This window comes from Sorex araneus, chromosome 1, assembly GCF_027595985.1.
Source record: "Sorex araneus isolate mSorAra2 chromosome 1, mSorAra2.pri, whole genome shotgun sequence".
NCBI lineage: Eukaryota > Metazoa > Chordata > Mammalia > Eulipotyphla > Soricidae > Sorex > Sorex araneus.
This window is the reverse complement of record NC_073302.1, coordinates 70,037,548-70,050,289: the sequence shown is the minus strand read 5'-3', so window position 1 is coordinate 70,050,289 and position 12,742 is coordinate 70,037,548. Positions and strand designations below refer to the sequence as shown.

The following is a 12,742-nucleotide window of genomic DNA, read 5'->3' as shown; positions in this document are numbered from 1 at the left end:
TCACTTGCCCAATGATGGGAGGTAAGCAATCACAGATGATCTGTGCTTTTGTTTAAGGGAACTGGGTGAACTCTGCCTAAGAAAAATTATGCAGATTGTATATACTTTTGTTTGTTGTACAAAATTCCATTATCTTTAAACCACAGGAACTAGAAACACAACTGGTAAAGGAAATAAACCTGGAGATGTAAGAAAAGAATAGATTAGGAGAAGCCTTGGAAATAGGCATCTGCATTTATATTTGATGTAGCACTGTCATCCTGTTGTTCATCGATTTGCTCGAGCAGGCACCAGTAACGTCTCCATTGTGAGACTTGTTGTTACTGTTTTTGGCATATCAAATATGCCACGGGGAGCTTGCCAGGCTCTGCCACGCAGGCAGGATATTCTCGTAGCTTGCCAGGCTCTCGGAGAGGGACAGAGGAATCAAACTCAGCATTGACTGCATGCAAGGCAGATGCCCTACCTGCTGTGCTATCGCTCCAGCCCCCATATTTGATGTGGTGGGAAATAAAGATCCCTTGAGGGTTTCTGAGCATGGCGGTGATATGATGAAAACAGTGATTAGGAAAGATGAAATACAATGGGACAGATTGACAGGGAAAGACTAGAGTTGAATGGAGGTGGTAAGCCAGGACTAGTGAGGTGAGAAAAAATAATAGAGGGAGAGAGCATTTGGAAAGAAATTCACAATTCTTTAAAAAGTAATTAACATTTTCCTACCCTAAAATCAGTTTATTACCTAGTTACTATAAATTTTTTATTCTCTTATAACATTTGGAAAGGCAAAAAGAAACCCACAAGGAGTGGAATATTTTCATTAAAATGATAATAAAATTTCATCTCTGAGACTATAATGGGTTTAGCTGCATGTATGCCTGCTGAGAAAATGAGCTTCATCATGAACATGTGGGACAGTTTGTGGGGGCATAAATGGATCTTCCCCCAAATTAATAATAGACTTCTATTCACAGAATAAATAGCACAGGAAAAAGATAATTTTAAATTTTTTAATGGACTGGAGTGATAGCACAGCAGGTAGGGCATTTGCCTTGCACACAGCTGACCTGGATTCAATTACTCTGTCCCTTTCGGAGAGCCTGGCAAGCTACTGAGAGTATTCTGCCCTCATGGCAGAGCCTGGCAAGCTATCCAGGCATACATATTGGATATGCCAAAAATAGTAACAATGAGTCTTACAATGTAGACATTACTGGTGCCCACTTGAGCAAATCGATGAACAACAGGACATCAGTGCTACAGTGCATTATTATTTTGGAGGCCTCCCAAGTGCTGCTGAAGCCTGGGGGCCCCACTAGGAATTTCTAGGCAACAGGATTGTGGTTCAATGCAAAGGCCTGAAGATGCTGTACCCCACAAATTCTCAGAGAACCTGAGGTGCTGGGAATTAAACTGGGTCAGTTACATGATAGGCACATGCCCTAACCACTGTGTGATCTCCTCCTTTCCAATATCATTTTCAAATCATCTCATGTGAATGAAACCCATATGACAGAATGGAAATGGCTGTACCCAAAGTGGCAGCCCCAGCTCAAGAGAGACCATAATTCTTTACCCTATGGCAACCTAAATGAGTCCAAACTCAGCTTATACAGAGGCAGGAATGATAAGTTAGCTTCTGGTTAATCACTATTATGAGCAAAAGACCTATATTCTAATGTTCCATTTTAATTCTAAATGTACAATTCTAAAAAATGCAAAGATATTTTCATTCAAGGTTAGATCTAGAAAGAGCTTTTGAGTATCCAAACCCATAGTTTAAGAATATGTTCATGGGGAACACACCTTTTCCCAGTGGGATCTAATAGAAAAATACTCTGGTTAAATATGAAAACAAGATCATTGGATGGGAAGTGTAGTGAACGAATCAAGATTCCACCTGCTCATTCTCTCTCACCTTACCTGAGTTCTCCACATACTCATTTATAGGTACCAAGGCAGACCCAAACTTCCTTCCAAAGACTGTGCCCAAACAAAAAACAGTTTACTAGAGACTGAAGTATCTAATAGGTTCTTTTGGTTGGGTTTTTTTAAAATCTCACATGAAAATGAAATAAAAGCCCAGAAAGCTTAAAACATAACTTCCATTTCTAACCATATGATGCACTAAATAACCTCAAATCCTCTTTCTAAAAGCAACTAGAATGACTACTAAATACAAGTACAATTTAAATATACAAAATAAATTCACAAAGACATAACAACCTCACTTTGACAGTTGGTATTACCAATGACCTATGACCCAGAAGAACAGTGAATAAATACATAGATACATTAGTCTGTTCACAAAGCATTGCTCACAAAACAGTTAAAATGAATGAACACTTGACTGTGGTGCTGAAATAGAATGCTACAGTAGAAAAAAGCACAGTGCAATGTGTTTTCTCATTATTTAGAGTTTTAAAACATACAAAATGGAACTGCCTATTATTGAAAGAAACAGTAATACCAAAGAAGTATGAGAGCATACAAATTCAGGACAATATTTATTTTGGGCACGAGAGAAAGATATGGTTCCACTGAGAAGCCAACTAAATCTACAGGGCTCGTCAAAATGTTAGGATTGCTGAAGCCAGAGAAATAGCGCAGTGGGAATGGGCATTTGCCTTGCACATGGCCAACCCGGATTTGAACCCTGGAATCCCATATGGTTCCCCTAGCACTGCCAGGAGAAATTCCTGAGTGCAGAGCCAGGAGTAATCCTGAGCATTGCTGGATGTGGCCCAAACAGCACTCCCACCCTCCACCACCTCCACCCAAAATAAAAGAAAGTGTTAGGATTGAATTCAATGGTAGAACATGGTTTTGTTATTTTATTCTTGCTAGATTTGGTTGATTAAAAAATAAAACTTAAAGTCAACGGGATTCCCTTAGACAAAATGGTTGATTGATGGGATAATCTGAAGGACAATGAGATCCTGATTGGTTCCCATCCAGTCTTCTTTCAACATAGTCCCTGGTTTGTCATCAGTTTGCAAAGGAAGAATATACATCATTTTGGTCCTGACAGTCATTTATTTTACCTAAATGATAGTTTTCCCCCAATCCACCAGGATCACATCTGCTCAAGCCAGATATAGCACAGAGCACATTGCTTTGTGAAGGCTGAGCTGTTGCTTCCCACTTTGTCACTTGGATCTGTTTTCTAATTTAGCTCATGCACAGCAACAAAATGCTGAATCACTGAAAAGTAAGTAGAGCGATGGTCTAAACATGCAACAAGTAAAAGAGAGAAAGAATTAGAAAGTGAGAAAGGAAAAACATCTTTGCATGAGAAAATAAGCTCAGAGGCAATAATCAAATTAATGTAGACTATTGTTGAGAAACCATAAAATAAACATGGGGTGTTTTTTTAGATGGAAATTACTTGAAATTGCACTTTTATTGCCATTAAACACAAATTTATATTCTAACAGGAGGGGGTTCATGAACTTTTTTTCTAGATGTTAACAAACTGAAGCAGAAATTATAAAGTGAGACTTTATTTGTGTAGGAGGCCTTAGAAGTTGCAATTCTGGAAACAATTTCATGATGCACTTGAAATGGGTTCCAAAAGAATGTACATCGGCAGAATTTTTTGTGTGAGGGGGAGGTGAGGGACTTGTAAGGGGAGGGAAAGAGAACCAGCAATCAAACCTGGAGCTTCATAATACTTGTAAGGACATGCAAGGTATATGTGCTCTACATCTCAGTCAGCCACACATAGTGGGGGGGCAGGAGAGAGAGAGAGAGAGAGAGAGAGAGAGAGAGAGAGAGAGAGAGAGAGAGAGAGAAAGAGAGAGAGAGAGGAAAGAGGAGAGAGAGAGAGGATGGGAGAGGAGAGAGGGAGGGAGGAGAAATAGAGGGAGAGAGAGAGGGTCACACAACTTTCTTAAAGAAATTATTATTGGTGCTAGCTATACCATCTATATATTGGATTGGGATGGTTGCTGCACCAATGCCAATATTAGTAGGGAAAGACTCCAAGAGTTCTCTATTGAGAAGCAGGTGATGTTTTAGGAAGGCAGAGGATTTCATGGCTGATAAGTGTCTGCTCCACCCAGAGGTGAATGTCCATATGTTTCACTTCCTGGAAGGCCTCCTGACTCCCTTTTAGGATTCTTGAAACAACAAACTTTGTTTTCAAGTTTCTGTTTCATACTCTTTGAAGACAAAAACAGCAAGACAAATGATACCTTGGCAACAACTGGAGAATCTTATGCAGCTAGATGTTTTGGTTTTTGAAAAAGTTCAGGGCGGTGGTTTTTATTGTTGCTTTTTTTCTACTCCTCAGATTACATAAGAAACTTCTCAGGATAACATTCAGATCAGCTTGAGCTTATCAAGTGAGCATGTTAAAGCTTTCTACTATTGTAGCGGGTGATGCTGACAGGAAGAAAAAAATTCGGAGCTAGGGTGACAGTACAGTGGGTGAGAGTACAGTGGGTAGAACACTTGCCTTGCATGCAGCTGATCCACATTTGATCCCTAGCATCCCATATGGTCCCCTGCGCCCCACCAGGAGTGATACCTGAGCAGAGAGCCAGGGGTAAGCACTTAGCACTACTACTGTGTGTGACCCCAAAATAAAACAAAAAAGAATGGTAAGAAATGAAGAAAATTACCTTCCATGTAAATGGATTAGGTTAGAATCATTTTTAAAGTCCAGAAGTTGATGGTATATGATGTAATCTTTACCCTGGAATGCCTGCCAGTCACCAGATTCATTAATATCCTTTTTGTATACTTGGGACCACTCATATCTGTGTCTGAACTCTTTCAGCTCTGTAAAGACAAAACAAACAGCACAATTCCTCATGCCCCCTCCCCTTCTTGCATGACTTGCTGGGCCCATTTTACAGACAAGAAAACAGAGAGACAAAAAATAACATTTTATACCTTAGGCTATCTAGAATAAGTGGTAGAGCCAGGATGTAAACCAAGCTAGTTGATTCTCATACCCTGAACTTAAATGTTCCACACTATGTCCTGTCTCGGAGGTGGTATTTTGAGTAAGCAGTGGCAATATTGGAATGACAGTGCCAAGCCATGAATGGAATCAGAGCAGATTCTGCTCCAGACCTAAGAAGAAAGTGTTCTCCTCTGAGTGAAGGTGAGGGAAGTTCCATAAAATTCAGCATCCCTTTTCTGAAGGGAGTATCCCAGCAACTTAGAATATATGCTTTGGAACTACCTAAGATATGGCTAATTTCCTCAGTGCCTTGTCTCTCTAACTCCAGACACCAAATTGGAGATGAACTTTGAATTGATAGCAAACAAGTTACTGGGAATAAGCTTGAGTTCAGTATTGTGGCTTACTAAGTAGACTGTCTTCTCCATTTTTATTGTATGTGAAATGAGAGAAAAGATGTCTATACAGTAGATGCTGAGCAACAAACCCAAGCAAGAGGCACAGAGACCTTTGTGTTGCTTACAGACAAGATTGATTTTCCTTTGTTGCAAGGTCAAAATTTCACATTACCAAAATGCTATAAATACGTCCAAAATACCTCTGTATATCTCCAAAGCCTCCCTTTGTAGTAGTGTTAATATGGCGTGTCAGGTCATTTTTCCTTTTTTCACTTACTAGAGGAGGGATCTTGATTAGCAAGAACTATTCCCACTTTGCTGTCTTGTAGTTTGTTTTGTCCTAGAATTAAAATAAACCTAGGGTTTCTAAGTGGTAGTTTGGGTGATTTCATATCATCTTACCTAAGGTGGAAATTTCCCAAAACAAATATAATAACCCAGAGATATGATAAGGATGGTTCTAACTGGCTGCAAGTTGAAACATTAAAGAGAGAACTATATTCTCTATTGGAGCAAAATGGATATCTGGCTTAGCAGGCAGCCTGTGACAGGTGGGGGTGGTGGCATTCCAGCACATTTGTTTTGAGTAATGGCAGACACAAGAAGAATGCAGGACAGGATGACCTCTGAATGAGCTTGGGCCTTGTGCTCTCATGTGACTGCCTCTGATAAGTATCACTTGAAAATGATGCCGGGTAGGACCAGTCCTGCCAGGCTGGGAGTCAGAACTGGGTCCCTCTTGCCCTTGCTGCCTCTCTGCCTTGGTATTTTCACAGGGAAACATGTCAAATATGCCAGCTGAAGCTTTGGAGAGTGGCTGAAACGTGGTCCTGAAGCAGCTGGGTGCCTGCTGAATACTCTGCCAGTCATCAGATGGGGTTGACCCCATTTCAAAGGAAGTCAACTCCTGTTTCTGGAAATGATGGATCTATTCTTAAAGGGAAAGAAGGTGATCAATCACTCAGAGTCCATTACACACAGCCTCCCACTGCCCTCCTGTCCCCAAGATTCTCAAAACCTGAAGCAGCGGATAGGAAAAGTCACCTATGAAACAGCACTACCAGGAATGTGGACATATGTTATGATGCCAGTGAGCTGAGTGGCAGGAATGGTCACAACAAGATGAGCATGGGTGACTTCCTGGATCACCTCTCAAGAGACATCTGCTAATGATTCATTCTGTGTTTTCCCTGGGGCATGTTCACTCCTAACTTAGGTCTTTGCATGGGCCACTCTCTCCATATTGGCCTGAACCTTAAGTCTAACACGTCTGCTTTCTTCTGACAAGTCAAGTTTCACTTCAATGATGTCATTCTTCAGCCTTCCATGTACCTGCCTCCCGCATTGCATCATGATATTCCATTCTACATTTCACAGAGGATGTCTCATTATCCAAAATGACTCTGCTCATTTAGCTTTCTTGTTTACTAATTTTTTTCTTTGGGATATTATGAGATCCAAGAATAAGATACAAGACCTTCTCTTGTCCCCATTCTATCCCCAGTGCCTAGAAAAATATGTAGCAGGGAATAGGGGATAGATAACTATTAGTAAAATCAATTAATCATTTGATGAATTAATTCTATCAAAGTATGTGCTGGCATGAGAGGTTTCATTCTCAGTGTTCAGCAGCAGTGGTGAGCTTATCAGCCTTATTGGTTAGCTTTTGTAGAAACTTTTTGATATCTTACTATTTAACGAGCTGTCCCCTTCTCTCTTTTCTACTAAAGATTTGATAATTATTCACTGTTTCAAGGGGGCTAGCTCCTGAAATCCATGCTTTCTCTGAATTATTTTTTATTTTTTATTTTTTTTATATTTTTATTTATTTATTTATTTATTTATTTTTTGCTTTTTGGGTCACACCGGAGATGCACAGGGGTTACTCCTGGCTCTGCACTCAGGAATTACCCCTGGCGGTGCTCAGGGGACCATATGGGATGCTGGGAATCGAACCCGGGTCGGCCGCGTGCAAGGCAAACGCCCTACCCGCTGTGCTATCGCTCCAGCCCCTGAATAATTTTTTAACTTATATTGTTATAAGTCTCTTGCCCGCACGCCTGTCTTCCCCGGGGCCCCTCAGAGGGGATGGGCTCCAGCTTCCCTCCCCACCCCAAGCAGAGCTCTCGGTGGCTGAAGACCACCGGAACCTAGCTGCAGCCACCTGGAGGCTCCTCTCTACACGTTCGGACAGGCCTCATGCATGAAGGTACTGGCAGAGGAACCCAGGTGTGTGTAATCCCATCAACGGTCAACATCCAGAGACTTAAAAGCAAGCTCTCGGAGCACGCAGCTGCTTGCGCTATCTTTAGCCTGCTTCTCCCTCTGGGAGAAACTGACAATCTTCTGAGAGTTTCCTGCCCCCATGGGACAGCCTTGCAAGCTCCCAGTGGTGTATTCATATGCAAAATCCAGTAACAAGCTGGATCTCATTCCCCTGACCCTGAAGAGTCCCCAGTGCAACATCATTAGGAGGGCCAAGTCGAAATACACTTCTAAGATCTCAGAGAAAGGACGGAATGAGATGTTACTGAGCCCACCCGAGAAATCGGTGATTATCGGGATATTGTGATTGATTGTGATTGTTATAAGTAACAATACAAACCTGTTATGGTTCACGGTGATGGCAATAAATATTCTGGTTTTTCTCAAGTAAAAACAAATAGGGAGGTGAGCAGGCTAGTGTCCATGTGGCAGCTCAATCATGCTGACATGTGACTCTTTCTCCTTTGCACTTTCTGTTCCTAGCATAACTTCCTTCCGGTGCTTGTCACATCCCGGTGACAAGAGGTCTGCTGCATCCTCAGGCATTGCATCTGAATTCCAGAGACAAGAAGAAGCAAAGGCTACGAGAGTCATGGCAGGCAAATCTTTTATGAAACGCTTTTATTGGGGAAACACTGATCTCAATATCCCTCTCCTAAACACATAAGTCCAGACTAGACTAGAGGGAGACATGTAACTTAATGCTGCAGCTGAGACTCACAGAAATTATAAGTTGAGACTCAGAAATTATAAGGGTATATCTCTTCAATGGCTGAATTTATGAACTTATTGCAGACTTGGTCACTCAAATAGTTTTTATTTCATCTATGTGTTGGATTCTACCCAGTGTCCTTTTTCTTTTCCTAAACTAGCTTAAGAGAGTTTCATTATTTAAACCAAGAGTATTTGTTAGAGGAGCATTTAACTATTAATCCAGTATGGACAACATGGCTATGCTGAATGGCTGCTATAGGGTGTCAGATGGTCCATGACACCTTCTTTAGAACTATGCAATCCTTCGTACTCAACACTCTGCGCCTTCTCCCCTACACTTAGACATTATGTCACCAGTCTGACAGCCTCCTCCTCCGTCTCCTCCTCCTCCTTTTCACCTCCAGACAGCATTTGCTGAGGTCCAAAATATGCTGAAAACTGTGCTGATACCAAAAACCTGCCTTTTGACAGAGGACAGGAAGTCATACAATGACACCTGCATGAACTAGTATGGGGAAGAAAATATCTTGTTGAGATTTCATATCAAAAATCTATAGTCAATTTATCTTGCCTTCTAATTGTTAGTCCAATTTCTTTTTCTTTTATAATCCACTGATTAACCAGACCAAATATGCATCCCCCACAATTAAGAAAGATCCTAGTAAGTGGAAACCCTACTTAACTTATTCAGTGCCTGCGAATAGCCACAAGGAATATTTTGTGAGAGATTATAAATTTTGATATTAAGTATCCTAAAAGGATATCTCTATATATCTCTTGTTCTATAATTTATAAATCTGATCCTTAAAAAAATCCTAATCTTGTAAATTTATGCATATTTAAAAACAGGATTTTCTAAATGCATTGCTTATAACTACAGGTTATATGTGGGGAAAAAAGCAAGATTTTGTGGTCATATAATTTGGGGAACATTTGGTTAGACGAAGTTAAGTGCCTTCTTCATTCAAGAGGTTACCAAGTCTCCAGTATTCCAATATTCATAAGTATGGACATTGAAGAGATATGCTAATATATTCATCATATTCTAATATGATGAAGAACAGAGAAGAACAGAATTTGTGGCCTCTTCCAAATTTGCTCAACCACTGAAATTGCATCTTGGTGTTGGAGTGAAATTCTGCCACTCAACAATATCTTTCATAAGAGGTGTCTGAAGGTGGTGAAAACTGCCTCTGGGGGAAAAAAAACCCACAACCATTTATCTTCTTCTGGTGCTTGTCATATCCCAGTCACAATAGGTCTGCTGCACTCTCAGGCATTGCGTCTAAATTCCAGAGACAAGAAGAAGCAAAGGCTACAAGAGTCATGACAGGTAAATCTTTCGTTAAATACAATCTATTGGGGAAACATTGATCTCAATATCCTCCTCCTGAACAGATATGTCCAGACTAGACTTGAGGGTATGTATAACTTAATACTGTAGCTGAGACACATAGAAACCGAGAGTTAAGGATATATCTCTCTTAAATTCTTTCTATAAGGGAAACCCCCTCACTGTATTAGAAAAGAACTATTTCTTAGATTTGTTTTACTGTGCCTTCCTTGGTAACCACCATAATTAATCTTCTATTTTTGTTGTCTCAATCTCTTCTGTTCATTGGTCTCCATGTTTGCCTTAGCTAAGGATGTAAGGTGATGTGGACAAGTTACTAAGTCTTTTTGGGTCTCTCTGATGTTTTGCAGTAAGTATAAATACTATTTAAAAACTACTTCTTAAAACTTTTTATTTCATCAATCAGTTTAATGTTTATGTAATTATTTCAGAGCCTCATCTCTGAAGAACTTAGAGAACTATAAGATGATGTTTATTGGACTGTGACAGACTATATTGGAAGTCTGGTGACTCAAAAGACACACTTTGGAAAAACTAGCAAGGAGGAAGGGTACAGGGTATAAATCACTGGAACTACTGCCTCTTTTAAGTACTAAGGCATATTCTTTTATTTAGTGTTAGAGACCATGCTCTGTAAACATCATTGGACAGTTAGTAGTATACCTTTGTCCATTATTCCTGAACTCTTCATCACAGCAGCTCTCCTGGGTGAACAGTCTATTGATCTAGAAAAAAATATAAGTTATGTACTTGAGCCAATCATGTTATTTATCTGATTATCAGGTTCTCTTTTTTCTTTATGAGCAAATGAAGAGGAAGAATATGATCATTACCCAAAAAATGCAATATAATGCTAATTTTCTTTTGTAATCAAATAATAAAAACCTTGTACAATTCTGTATCCCCATTTCTTTTTGTCAAAACACACTAGGATTAGTAAAGCAAAACCCACTACACCAGTCAAAACTTCTAGTTTAGAAGATATGACACTCCTTCTCTAGAAGGCATTGCTTGGGCTTGTTTCTTTGCATTGATAAGGATCACAGTCTGGACAGAACTCATCAGGAAGGCTGAACCATTAACTCCTTGACCAACAAGTTACCTATCCTCATTAATGCACTAAGAAACAACCAACTGAGTTTTCCCTACCATCTTTTGTGCAAGAAGTACATGAGAATGTTATTTTTATGCTCCTCATTGTACATGCCTACCTTTCTCACTCATAAATATTCATGATTTTTCCTGGAAAACTTATAAATAGAAATAGACTATTGTGTTGCCCTAAATCTATATGGCATAAAATCAAATCCCCACTGGTCTACACTTGCTCTATAGCCTGTGCTGCTTAAGAATGCTTTCCAACTTACAAGTTGACTTTTTCCAAAAGAAATGCATTTTCTTAATTTTTTTGGTGAGGGGTGAGAGTCCCATACTCAGCAATGCTTGGGGATTTGGGGGACCACATAGGATGTCAGGGATTGAACATGGGTTGGTAATATGCAAGACAAGCACCCTACCGCCATACTGTCTCTCTGGCTCCCATCTCCCCCCCCCCAACAAATGCTTTTCTTTTCTATTCAGTGGTCCCGTAATTTTTTAATGACAAAATGTTTAATCAAAGCAATTTTCATGATGCAAGCATGAGCAACCCATACTGATCTTGGTGGCATGACAATGGAACTAAAATCTTACTTTTCTTATTTAGCTCTACCTTCCTAAAAGATCACTTAACACTACAAAAATACTCTGCGTTTTTCTAAGTTGTTTAACACCCATTTGGCTGCCTTTTAACCTTTTACTTTAAGTATCCCTCAACTAGCAAAATGATTTTAGGAGAATTCTATGCCAAAATTGGCCATGATTTTGTCAAAGCTTGACCCATTGACATCTAGAAGGAAAATTTGTTTTCCTGGCACCTCTTTTCTAGGACAGAGAAATTCAAGTCAAAGGGAAGAATAGCTGAGCACATTTATTTATTGTCACCTAAATCTAATAATACAAACAGCAGCATAGGGGAAAACTAGCCTAGGAAAATTCCTCTTTTAACTTCCAAATATTCACCACTCTTGGTCAAGAATAAAATTATTTTTTTTATTTCTGTTTTTTGGGGGGAAGGTGGAATGCCTGGAAGTGCTGTGGGTCATTCCCAGAGGTGCTCTTGGGGACCAGAGATTAAACCTGGGCCTTCTGTATACAGAACATGTACTCAGCCTATTGAACTCTCTCTCTCTCTCCAGTTTCCCAAAATATAGTTTAATTTTTATCTTCAAGATGGTTAATTTCAGACTACATTAATAAGATTTCAACTCCTCAAATTTTACTTTGAATTTATATTCTCCAAAAATAAATTATTTTAATTGTCTGAGATTCTCACATACTGCATCCTACCTCTGCAGAAAAATATCCTTCTTGACAACAACCAAATCATGAATATTATAAAGCATGTGATATATAACTGAAAACAAAGCAACAAAACACTAGGTTTTGGAAGGCCAAGATGTTAGACTTAACATAGCTATAATTACGAGTTACATTGTGTACTCCTCATCCTGCAATGCTTACAATTCAGATGATGGAGTCCTTAGACTCTGGTTGGACAGTATATTTTTAAGGAAGTCAGCAAGTCAAGATGCGATCATTAGAGTAAACCCTAATCCAATACAACCGGGATACTTAACACCAAGAGGATATGTGCATGTAAACACTATAGCACTGTAGCACTGTCGTCCGGTTGTTCATCGATTTGCTTGAGCGGGCACCAGTAATGTCTCCATTATGAGACTTGTTGCTGCTGTTTTTGGCATATAAAATATGGCATGAGGAGCTTACCAGTCTCTGCCATGCGAGTGGAATATTCTTGGTAGCTTGCCGGGCTCTCCGAGAGGGATGGAGGAATAAAACCTGGGCTGGCCGTGTGCAAGGCAAATGCCCTACCTGCTGTGCTATTGCTCCAGTCTGCACATAAACACATATAAATGAATGATGTGAAGAGAGACAGGAGAGAAAAATGTTTTATAAGGAGAGAGTTCTTATCTCTCTCTCAGATATATCTCTCACAGTCCTCAGAAAGAACCAATCCTGCTAACATTGTAATTTATA

General features: G+C 39.8%; 1 long non-coding RNA gene across 4 annotated transcripts in view; it reads right to left on the bottom strand.

The window, feature by feature from the left end:
• Positions 1-12,742, bottom strand: part of LOC129401580 (uncharacterized) — a 200,441-nt gene that overhangs the window by 77,556 nt on the left and 110,143 nt on the right. For 3 of the 4 annotated variants that reach the window (XR_008628411.1, XR_008628414.1, XR_008628413.1), the window contains exons 3-5: positions 10,307-10,368; positions 7,916-8,126; positions 4,626-4,785 (exon numbers count right to left, since the gene is read on the bottom strand). This is a non-coding gene — a long non-coding RNA (uncharacterized LOC129401580). Of the gene's footprint in view, positions 1-4,625; positions 4,786-7,915; positions 8,127-10,306; positions 10,369-12,472; positions 12,599-12,742 lie in introns of all 4 variants that reach the window. The other variant, XR_008628412.1, reaches the window with a different exon arrangement.